Consider the following 10496-nt stretch of genomic DNA (forward strand, 5'->3'; position numbering starts at 1 on the left):
CCGAGTTGGAATCTGTCTCTGTCCTCTTACCTGCACCTCACTGGAGAAGGTGGACGCTGTTCCTCAGTAATGAGGTGGCAGTGCTGGCAGGGGGAGTTCATCGAAGAAATATCATCTATTTTCACTGGTAAAAAGAATCTGATTTTTCTTTTTTTAAGATGCTAAACATGACTCTGGCTAAAGGTAAAGTCCATTTACAGAGTCTGTTTTGGATTACTGCTTTTTTTTCCTGAATCCTGTGCTGACTGAGGGTCTTACTGTATAAAAGTTGTCAAATCCTGTCATTTCTCTGTGTTTGTTGTTAGAGATCATGGCACCAGAACCAGCAACTTCCATCATCGACAGGGCCGTCACGATGAGGAAGGAGATGGAAGCCCGGAAAGGGCTCTTGGCCTGGGCACTCCTTAACGTGTCTCTCGCAGGCATGCTGTGTACTGAAATGTGCGTTAATTGTCACACCTGAGTCAAACAAGCAAAGCCTCCTCCTTCCTGTCTCCCGAAATATTTCCTGGGACGGAGTAGTTGCAAAATGCTAACTTCTCTTTTTTCTTTTCCGGACTGGAAATCTCATCAGCTCCTATTACAACACCGCCTGCTGGCCGCTCTGATATCTTGGTGAGTTGCTGCAGCATTTAGATTAGTTTTCAAGGTTCTTTTCTTTTTTTCACTTGTCAGTTTGATTGCTGGAGAAGCAGTCTTTAAACTAGCTTTTTAAAAAAAAAAAAAAAAAAAAAGCATTTTTTTGTTTGTTTTAAATGTAAAAAAAGATATAGTTTGCTTTCCGCTGTCTCCCTGGAAACTTGGAATTTCATCCGTGTTAGTGACAGGTAAGGAGTGTTAACAGCTCTCTTAGACAGGAAGAACTTACTTGGTGCCTTAAATCTGTTGACCGTGTAGAGGAAGGCTTTGAGGAACACGTCAGATTTTCCTGCTCTGTTGTACCGTGGGCGTGGATGGCATTTCACAAGAATTCAAGTTTGTTTTGGAGGAGCAGACTCTAAGCCAGCTGTATCAAATATGATTAGAGGATGAAGCAGGAGGAGGAGGAAAATCATGAGATGAGTGACAGATGAACTGACAGAAGATGGTTTTTGAGAAATACTGTGCAACTTCATTGTAGTAGATTTGGAAAACAACTGTCCATCTTTAAAAATTCAATTTTAGCAGTGTCAATTAATCTCAGTACAGAAAGGAAAATTATCTCCAATGGTTCTGGCATAAAAAGGTGAAGAAATCTTGGCTGTTGCCCAAATTGGTACTTACTGACAGCACTAATAATTAGACCTGGTTTTAATGGGCATATGCCCGTTTTTGCAAACAAGACACTTTGGTTATTCCCCGTGCTCAAGCTACAGTAAAAACTTCTCTGTTTCTTCTAGAACTCGCACTTGCATCTCTGCTCAGCCTGAACGCCGCCTCTGGTTTCTGGGTGTGCTTCAAATACGCAGGGGCACCGACCAGCCTGTCGTGAGTCCTGGCCAGCAGAGCCTGCTGGGGCTGCAGAATGCAGGTGGGTGCAGTCAATATCTCTGGCAATTCTTTTTGAATTCTTTTGTTTTGTTTCCAGACGGTCTCTGTCTCAAGGGCAGGATTCTCTAGCGAAGGGCGCTCTGAATCGCCTCCTCTGACAGGAGCAGTAAACTGAATTACCGCAGCGTATTAAAATTCACCACGTCACGTGACAATTTGTTGAGTGTTTGTGGGAGAACTGGAGGGGAAACAAACACAGGCGGTGGGAAAGGGCAGGATGAGAGCGGCTGCTGAAGGACAGGGAGGGACTTGAACCCTGTGAGGTTGGCCAAGGAGTTTGTGACTTGTCCATGGAAGCAGGAGCCAGGCAGAGAGTGCAGGTCCATATTTAATTTTGATGTCCCACTACTGTCTCGCTGGGTAAGGAGAATGAAAGGAGAGGGACAGACAGAGCTTTGTGTGAAGTCTGAAATGAGCTACTCAGAAATCTTTTGGAGATCAAAGCAAAGTTCTAAAAAGAAGCTGACAAGGCAAATATACCAAAATCGAGATGCTGGCACGGTAGTATTGCGCTCTGCTCGTCTGGCCTAGAAAACGGGGAGCAGACGGTTGTAACGCTGTAACACCAAGGTTTGAGCATCTCCTGTGTTCATTTGCACAGATCAGTTGAGACATTCAGCGGCTCAAGATGCACAGAGTAGGCAGGTAGAGCTGAGCTGATGAAATAGGCGATGGAATAGAGAAACCCCTGGGTTACGCAAGGTGCCTGGTAACACTGAAATCTGAAGCTGCAGGATTGGTGCTGAGGTGTTGTCCTGTGTCTCAGTCTTCTCTTTTTTCCTGTCAGTGACTTGACTGCCGAGTTCTGTAGGGGCCAGATCTTTCTAGCATCCCTTCTTGCATCTTTTCTAAATCGCCTTAAGATAGCGTTGTGCGCGTGTCTAAGCGGGGAGGAGAGTTTGGGGCTGCTGCATCCGCGATGCTCATTCTGTTTTTCCTTCCCGCAGCGGTACAAACACCTCCACCACGTGAGCTGGCGGCACCTTCTCCTCCGCCCCGGGGCCAGAGTGTGCTGAGTTACAGCCCGTCCCGCCGCCCTCGCGCCCGCCCGCAGTTTGGTACCGGTTGTGTCCCGGGGTGCAGCCCCCAAGGACGGGCTCTGCCAAGCGGCAGCGCTTCTTACGTCAGTGCTGGAACCTGCTCCCCGAGCAGCAGCTGCACTCGGGTAAGGACCAGGACAGCTCCCCAGGGTGCAGTTCGGGTCTTCGTTTGGTGCCTGTGCCGCTGAAGGGGAGCGGTAGCCACCGGAGAGTTGTCTATGTGTGTGTTTGCTCCTTTTGCAAAGCGGATCTAAATTTGTCATATTGGGATTTGTCCTTCTTCCCTAGTGCCACTTCCTCGGTTTAGAGCAGCTGGTTTGTTTCAGAACAAAGCAAAGCCAAGCAATCAAAATGTAAGTGCAAAGGAGACCGCAAAAACCCAATCCAGACCCCAAATGAGAGTCTTTTTTGTTCATGTCGTTTAGAAATCAAGGTGGAATTCTGTCTTCCTTCTATGACACAACCGTTTGTTTTCCTTTGCCCAAGGTTTCCAGCTCCTCTCCCAGCAGGTCACCGTCCCCCCTAGCGCTGGGCCACTGGAGAGCGGCGGGTTAAGGTCTCGTTGCGGCTCTTCCCCCGCTCTGTGTAATTCTGCGGGCGCAGAGGAGGATGTGACAGACCTCAGGGCACTGCACGCCTGCCTTCGGAGAGAGGAACAGAAGCGGCGGAGAGTCCAACTCGGTAAAAACCAAAGTGATTTGATGGGAAAAGCTTGGTCAGGAGAAGGGGGTGCGTTTGTTGGAGATTGGCTTTTACGGATGAGAAAAGTCCCAAAGGATTCCAGTGCAGCCGTACTAGGAGATAGACCTGACTCGTTTGTGGTGATCGCCTGTGACTGGGTAAAGGCGGCTGCTGACTAGTGGAGTCTCCTGCTGAGTGGTTCGGACGTGAGGTGGGACACTGTCGTTTCTACCTGTCTCCGTGGCTTAGGACCTCCAGAACGTTTTCCTCCAAAGTTTTGCTGGGGATGGGCTGGGAACGTGTGCTGAGAGATTGTCTCTGTGGCACCCGTTGGCCGTAGCGGCCCGTGATAAGCTGCCGGGCTCTGTTGCCGTGTGATGAGAGGGATATTTTGTGGAGAAGGCGTTTCAGATGCGGGGGTGAATTACCTGCAGGCAGTTTTTGTCCTGGATAGGGACAGTCGGGGTGCAGTCGGTGTTTCTGCAGACCGACCTCAGTGTCCCTATTCATGGCAGTTCGTGTCCTTGTGTCTGGCCAAAGCCTTCATATCCTGACCTGCTGTGCCTGTGCTGTTGCGTCGAGAACTTCTTGGCAATGACTGTACGTGAGTGTTTAATGAAGGAATCGTTTCAGGGTGTTTGGATTCCAGCTCTCCTTCCAGCAGCCCAGCTTTGGGCAACTGCAGCCGTTCCATCGCCGACTGCGCGCAGGTGCTGAGAAAGTTCCGGTACCAGCTGGCCTGCAGGCCCCGGGCCCCATCACCACACAAGGATGTACCTGACCTGCGCTCGATATGGGCTGCAGAAGAGGTAAATTCCACAGCAAAAGTGGTCAAGGGAGAGAAACGGGTCTGTAAAGTACACAGCTTTGTGCAGAGGTTTGGATTCGAGCTGCATCAGGAATGTGGGAGAGAGAAATCCTCGAGCGCTGAGCTGTCTTCATCCAGCTTGCGAAGCTCGTGGTCACTGTAAATGGCCATTGCAAACTCTGAACTGTAGTGGGAAAAGGATTTCTCCCTTGGAGAGCAAGGCTCACACTGGATACAATCCATTTCTGATCTAAAACTGGAGTTGGAAGGGATTTGTGTGGAACCCCGTGGAACAGCTGAAGGACATAAAGCATAAAGCCTTTACCCTGGCGTCTGAAAGAAGTCTGATGCCAAGGAACGCCATTCCCGTGGCCTCAGTGAAATGGGATCGATTATTTCCTACGTTACCCTGATGAAACTGCCCATTCAGGTACCTCTTCCATCAAGCCCGCAGTTCAGAGCAATTTTATCCTCGTAGAGCAGAGAGCTTCAGACTGACTTTGGGCTCATGGCGGGTGGCTGTAGCGTGACTGGAGAGTGAGCGCGTCCTCCGTGAAGCTGCTGTAGGAGTCCCGTGATCCAGCCAGCAGGTGTATAAGAATTTGGGGAAAAATGCAGTTGGAATGATGTAGTTAGCGTCAGAAACTGTCACAGACCCTACAAACTCTTGGTATTCTCTGAAGTTCTCACACGTAGTTAATGGCCCTTTCCATAGGTCTGGGCACGGGGGACGATGCAGCGCCACCTCCTTGGTCACGTGGATTCCTGGACCACGAAGGTCAGAAACGTCGGTCCCGTCTGGGGCCGAGACGTCCCGTCTCTGTGACGAGGTTTGGTTTTCCTTGCTGGAACTCAGATTTCTAAATTGGTGTTTCTGCAGTATTTCTAGCTCGCTCTCCCGGGCTCAAAGCGTGGAAAATTCCAACCCAAAGGCTGGTTTTTTTCTGACTGTCCCGAGCAGCGTAATAAAAGCAAAAGGAAAAACCTTGGTCTTAGTTAGCAACAGCCCTTGCTGGAGCAGGGCAGAGTGAATTGCACATGGTGGCAAAACAGTCAGTCGAGCTTTGGATTGCCCCTTCACTCACAGAATCTGTCAGGTCTAAAGTTTTGCTTGTGGGTTTTGTGTGGGTTTTTTGGGATTTGGTTTTAAATAAGGGTGGTGTAAAGCAAAGATGAGTATGAGATCCGTGCCAGACTGCTGAGCATCTGTTCCTAAACCCAGGGCCAGCACGCATCAGTTCCCAGCTCCTGTCGCATACAAATCCCCCACGGAGTGTTTATCAGCTTCTTGATTTCCCCAGACCAATGTGAGAGGGAGTGGCCTCATCAAAGTATATATTCCCTGTATGGTGGAGGGCTGTGCTTCATCATACCCCTTGCCTCACGGTTCAGAAAAGCTTCAGAAAGCAAAGCTTTACCTGATACTTTCTAGAGATGTGTTTTCCTGACTCCTTTATTTGAATTTTCTGGTCATTTAGTCCTCTAGTCTTTTAGACCTTTTAGTCCATTTCTATACTGAATTTTCTGGTCTTTTAGAAAGTATTAGAGAGTCACTGAAACTCCGCCTGACTTGATACTCTAATTGAATTCCTTTTGTCCTTGGCTGGCTTCAGTATTTCTGTTGTTAAGCTCCTTTGTGACTGTAACAGTGATGCTGGAGGTGAGGGAGGAGGCTGCCAAATTGAGGGGGTCGGGGTTGCAGAAGCACCTCTGGGGAGCTCGGGAGCAGGCAGCTGCCCCGTGTCAGGCATCAAGCGAGGGGGCAGAAGGGGCTTGGCTGAGCAGGGACCTGCTCGCTGAGCTGCAGAGCAAAAGGAATGGCACCCTCTCTGGGAGCAAGGTCAGGCTTGGCAGGAAGGGGCAGAGCCGTGGCTCGCACACGCGGGGAGGAGAGAGGAGAGGCCGAAGCTCAGTTAGAGCTGGGAGCGGCCAGTGATGTGTCTGACAAGAAGGGATTTTTCAGTAGGATTGTAGCCAGAGGAGCTCTGAAGAAAACATCAGAGTGAGACTTGTTGAGGGTGGTCACCTGACAGAGAGGCGTGGGGGAGACATCGGCCTGTCAGCCCTGCACAGCCCCTGAGCAGCAGCGGGGCTTTGATGAGAAACAGGCCTTGGGGGAGAGATCAGAAACTGCCGAGTTGTGCCGAGGTGTCAGGGAAAAACAAGGGACAGCTGCCACCCCGAGCTGTGGGACAGTGCTGAACTGTGAGGAGTTCCCGCCGCGGGAACAGCGCCTGGGCGAGCAGGGGATCGGTCTGCACAGCGTGTGAGAGTGCTCTGTGCTGGTAGGAGGAAAGGTTGAGAGCTGCCTAATTGCTGATTCGCTAATTATGAAGTAAGAGCTTTAGCGAGAGCATAAGTAGGTACTATTGTAAGAATAAAGGGTCTTTCCTTCTGCACTTCAGTGGAGAGTCCGTGCCTCAGTTGCCACGCGTGGGAGGTTTGACTGAGCAGGGCCGGCCTGCTTGGCAGATCCTCTGGGACTCACGGACCAGGCGGCTTTTGCTAAATGCACGTCCCAGTGTTTGAAAGTTCCACCCCGCATTGCTCTCAGTGCAGTTTCAGCAGTCCATTGTACCGCTCCATTTTCCCAGAGGCTGGTGCAGGATTGGGGATGTGATACACCCCCCAGTGCCACGTTCTTTGGCCCAAGCGTCTGTGAGGCTGTTTTGGAAATGAGTCCCTTTATCTGATTCAATCCTTTTTGGGGTGCCATGTCACCACAAGACTTGCTTCTCAAGACCTAAAATATTGTTCCAGGCAGTGGCATGAGGCACGGCATAAGTTTCCAACCAACCAGTGGCTGCTTCCACCATTGTAAGCACACAGGGTTTGTCGTGCCGAGTTTGTGGGAGCGTGATATAATCAACCTGCCAGGCCTCCCCATATTTATACTTTAGCCATCGTCCCCTGTACCAAAGGGGATTTAACCGTTTGGTTGCTTGATGGCAGCACGTCTCACATTCATGGACCACCTGTGCAATAACATCCATGGTTAAGTCCACCCCTCGGTCACTTGCCCATCTCTGTGTTCCATCTCTGCCCTAATGGCCTGAGGAGTCAAGGGCCCAGCGAGCCAGAAATCGTTCACCCTTATGCTGCCAGTCCAGATCCACTCGAGCCACCTTAATCTTAATCCACCTATTGGTTGTTCCGATGTTCTTCAGTGTCCTGACTCTTGGGTACGTGAGCACCTACACGCTGTACTTTCACAGCCAGGTTCTCTACCCCAGCAGCAGTACCTCGCCCTCACCCAGCAGCCCAGACGGGTTTGCCTCTCGCTGCCCGTGGCTCCGTTCCCGCTGCTGTAACCGCCCCCACAGCGCATTTGCCACCACCCCGAGTCAGTGCAGAGACAGAGCACTGGCCACCTCTCTCGCTCGGCGGCAGCCAAGGCCACCTGGATGGCTTTCACCTCTGCACACTGACTCGGTAGGCACGGGCCAGGCCCCAGCACGTTGCAGTGAGCTGGGTCTCTCTGCAGTTACCCGGGTGACACCATACCTTTTCCAAATATTTGACTAGTTTTTTGGGATTCTGCACCTGTTTGGGAGTGAAGTTCCAATACACCGGAGGTGGCCACTGTCCTGGGCACTTGCCCGTGCTGTCCCACACCCCCAGCCACTCAGAATTCTCCAGCCTTGGGGTAGATCTCCGGGTGATTCTCTTCAATAGTTGCTTAACCCTGAACAAAGCCTGCACCACGTGTGGGAACACACTGGCTCCCAGCAGTAAGATGACCACGTTAGTTGGATATTCAAAATTCCCCAAATTCTCAAACAGAGTTGTAAGTAGCCTCAGGACTGAGAACTTCATCGTGCCATCGATCAGTGTTACACAGTTCAGCAAAATGAAAATCTTAACCCAGCTCCCATGGGTGCTGAGCAGCAGCAGGGGGACTATATACAGCAAATGAGGAGAGGCAGTTTTAAGGAGCCAAGCGATGGACGTTATGCCCAGCAATTGATAAGCTGATGTAATGAATGCTTTAACCAATGGCTATGACACACTGACCCGATCTGCCGTTATCTCGACCCTTCGAGCCCCACGCTGGGCCCCAAAAAGGACTCTCGTGGTTTGAACTCTGTCAGAGCCAAAGACCACGCAGCCGCTTGCTCACCCTCCCCTTGGGGGAATGGGGGAAGAGAGTGGAGGGACGCAAGGAAAACTCGTAGGTTGAGATAAAAAACCACCAGTTTAGTGACTGTAATAAAACAATAACAGTAATAGAAAGTACAAATGGGTGATGCCCAAGGCGATTGCTCAGCACCCACCGACCGATACCCAGCCCGCTCCCGGCCAGCGCCCCCGACAGAACAGAGATCCTGCCGTCACAACACACAGCCCTGGGGCTGTGCTTCCTCCCAGCTGGAGAAAATTAACTCTACCCCAGCTGAAACCAGGACCCTGTTGTAGCAGATTAAAGCTACTCTGTGAGCGTGGGACAGAACTGGACACGGGCGAGCAAACGCTTCAGGTGACCGCAAAGTGGGGCAGGGCAGTCTGGAGTGTTTCTGTCGGGACCAAAGCAGGTGCTCGGGGGGCTGTGCTGGGGTGTGTGAACGCTCCGGGACGAGCCGGGGGGTGCAGGAAGGTGCTGAGGGGAAATGATGGGGGCCTGGGGACACCCTGAGAGGAGCTGTTGGCCAATGGCGAGCTGGGTCCCTCCCCCTGCAGCGGAACCCTGCCCCACCCGGCCTGGGTGACGCGTCACCGTGACCCCCTTTGTGACACGCTTCTGTGTCTCCCCCGGCACCGTATCTGAGCAGTGCAGCCCCACGGTGTCTGACAACACGGGGAAGGGACAGGGCAGGAGCACAGCGAGGAGACTCCTGAGCACGGCCCACGTCTTTTCCCATCGCTCCCTAAAGCTGAACCCCCCACGGCCCCTCAACCACTTTCCTCCATTTTTGAGGATGGCAGAGAGACCCCCCAGCAGCCCCAGGGTGGTTTGGGAGGAGGTGGGGGCTCCCCAGGAGAGCAGCTCTCTTCCAGAGCCCTGTGAGGTGTCCGTGGTCCAGCCGCTGCAGATGGGTGAGTAGAGGGCTCCGCGGGGCTGGCTCAATGCCGGGACCCCATTTCCTCGGCGTGGGGCCATTTAAAGCTCTTCGCCACCCGGGAGGCTCGTTGGGAAGGTGGCGTGTCTACTGACTCTCCTTGTTACCTGTAGGCGAGACCCTGCCGGAGGAGGATCCAGAGCTCACAGAGCGCCAACCAAGATGGGATTCTGAGAGCACCTCGTTGCTTTCTTTGCTTGACAGCAGCAACATGACAATGGTAATGAGCTCCCAGGGACCCTTGTCCATGGCATCAGCTTGTGCAGCAAAGGGACCCAGGGACGGTTGAGCTGATCAGCCGTGCAGCACCGTCGGTGTGCTCGGAGTGACACGCCTTCCCCCCATCCCTCCTCCCGTAGGTGTCTGGCGAATACCTCCAGCCTTCTCAGAGGACGGACATTCTCCTCGTGGCCATCGAGGCCTTGACGGCAGACGATGCCAGTGACAGGCAGATGGGCAGTGACATCGTGGACATGGCTGTGAGGGACCCCGCATGCTGGCTGATGGATGTAAGTGCCCCGTGGCTGGATTGTCCTTCCATGTCAAGTCTTGTTCTTCCCTCCTGCCCTAACACAGCTCTCAGGCACCCAAAACCCATTTCAAGGCAGCAGGGAGGGGTGGGAATGGCAGCACCATCCTTACCCATGTCCCCTCCAGGTGCCAAAAGTGATGAGATACATCCACAAAAATGTGGAGCACATCTGCAGGGAGCCAGCCCGCAACAGCCTGGACTCGCTGCTGCTGCTGCTGACCAGCTGGAGCCCCAGGGAGGTGGTCAGGAGCCTTCTGAGGATCTCTCCAACGTGTGACAGGTACCGGCCCCGACAGCCTTGAGGGCTTGTTTCCATGGGGAGAGTGGCCCAGAGACTCTCTGGCTGCCAGACCACGGAAAACTGCGGGATATCCCCGAGGAGCAGGGCTCTCCATCCCACCACGCTTCCCCCTTCAGCCCGAGCCGGCCCCAGCAGAGCCCCTGTCCCACGGGAACAGAGCCTCACCCCCCTTTGCCTCCCCGGGCACCCCGAAATGAGGGGGTGGGCAGGGCCGGGGTCCGGAGGAGCCGAGGCAGCCCGACTGACCGAGTTGGCTCTGGCTCCGCAGCGCTGCCGTGGCCATGTGGGAGGTGCTGATCTCCACGCCCTGGGAGTTATGCACCATCTTGCCGGAGCTGGTCAGCGTGCTGGAGGACTGCCGGGAGCGCAGGGTGTTCAGCTCTGCCGTGGATGACGCCTGCATCTACCCCTTGGCTGTGAGTGACCCACACCCAGCCCCACCGCTCTGCCTTCCTCCTCCTTCCCCTGCTCAGCACCAGCCAGACCCCTGTGCCACACGCTTGGGCCCACCCCACGCTGGTTTGGCCCCATCAAGCCTGTCCCGGCA

General features: G+C 53.2%; 1 pseudogene; it reads left to right on the forward strand.

The window, feature by feature from the left end:
- Positions 1 to 310: 310 nt before the first annotated feature.
- On the forward strand, positions 311 to 4222 carry LOC141955426 (transmembrane protein 209-like; annotated as a pseudogene).
- The last annotated feature ends 6274 nt before the right edge of the window (positions 4223 to 10496 follow it).

The sequence above is a fragment of the Athene noctua genome, unplaced genomic scaffold, assembly GCF_965140245.1.
Source record: "Athene noctua unplaced genomic scaffold, bAthNoc1.hap1.1 HAP1_HAP1_scaffold_217, whole genome shotgun sequence".
NCBI classification, from domain to species: Eukaryota; Metazoa; Chordata; class Aves; order Strigiformes; family Strigidae; genus Athene; species Athene noctua.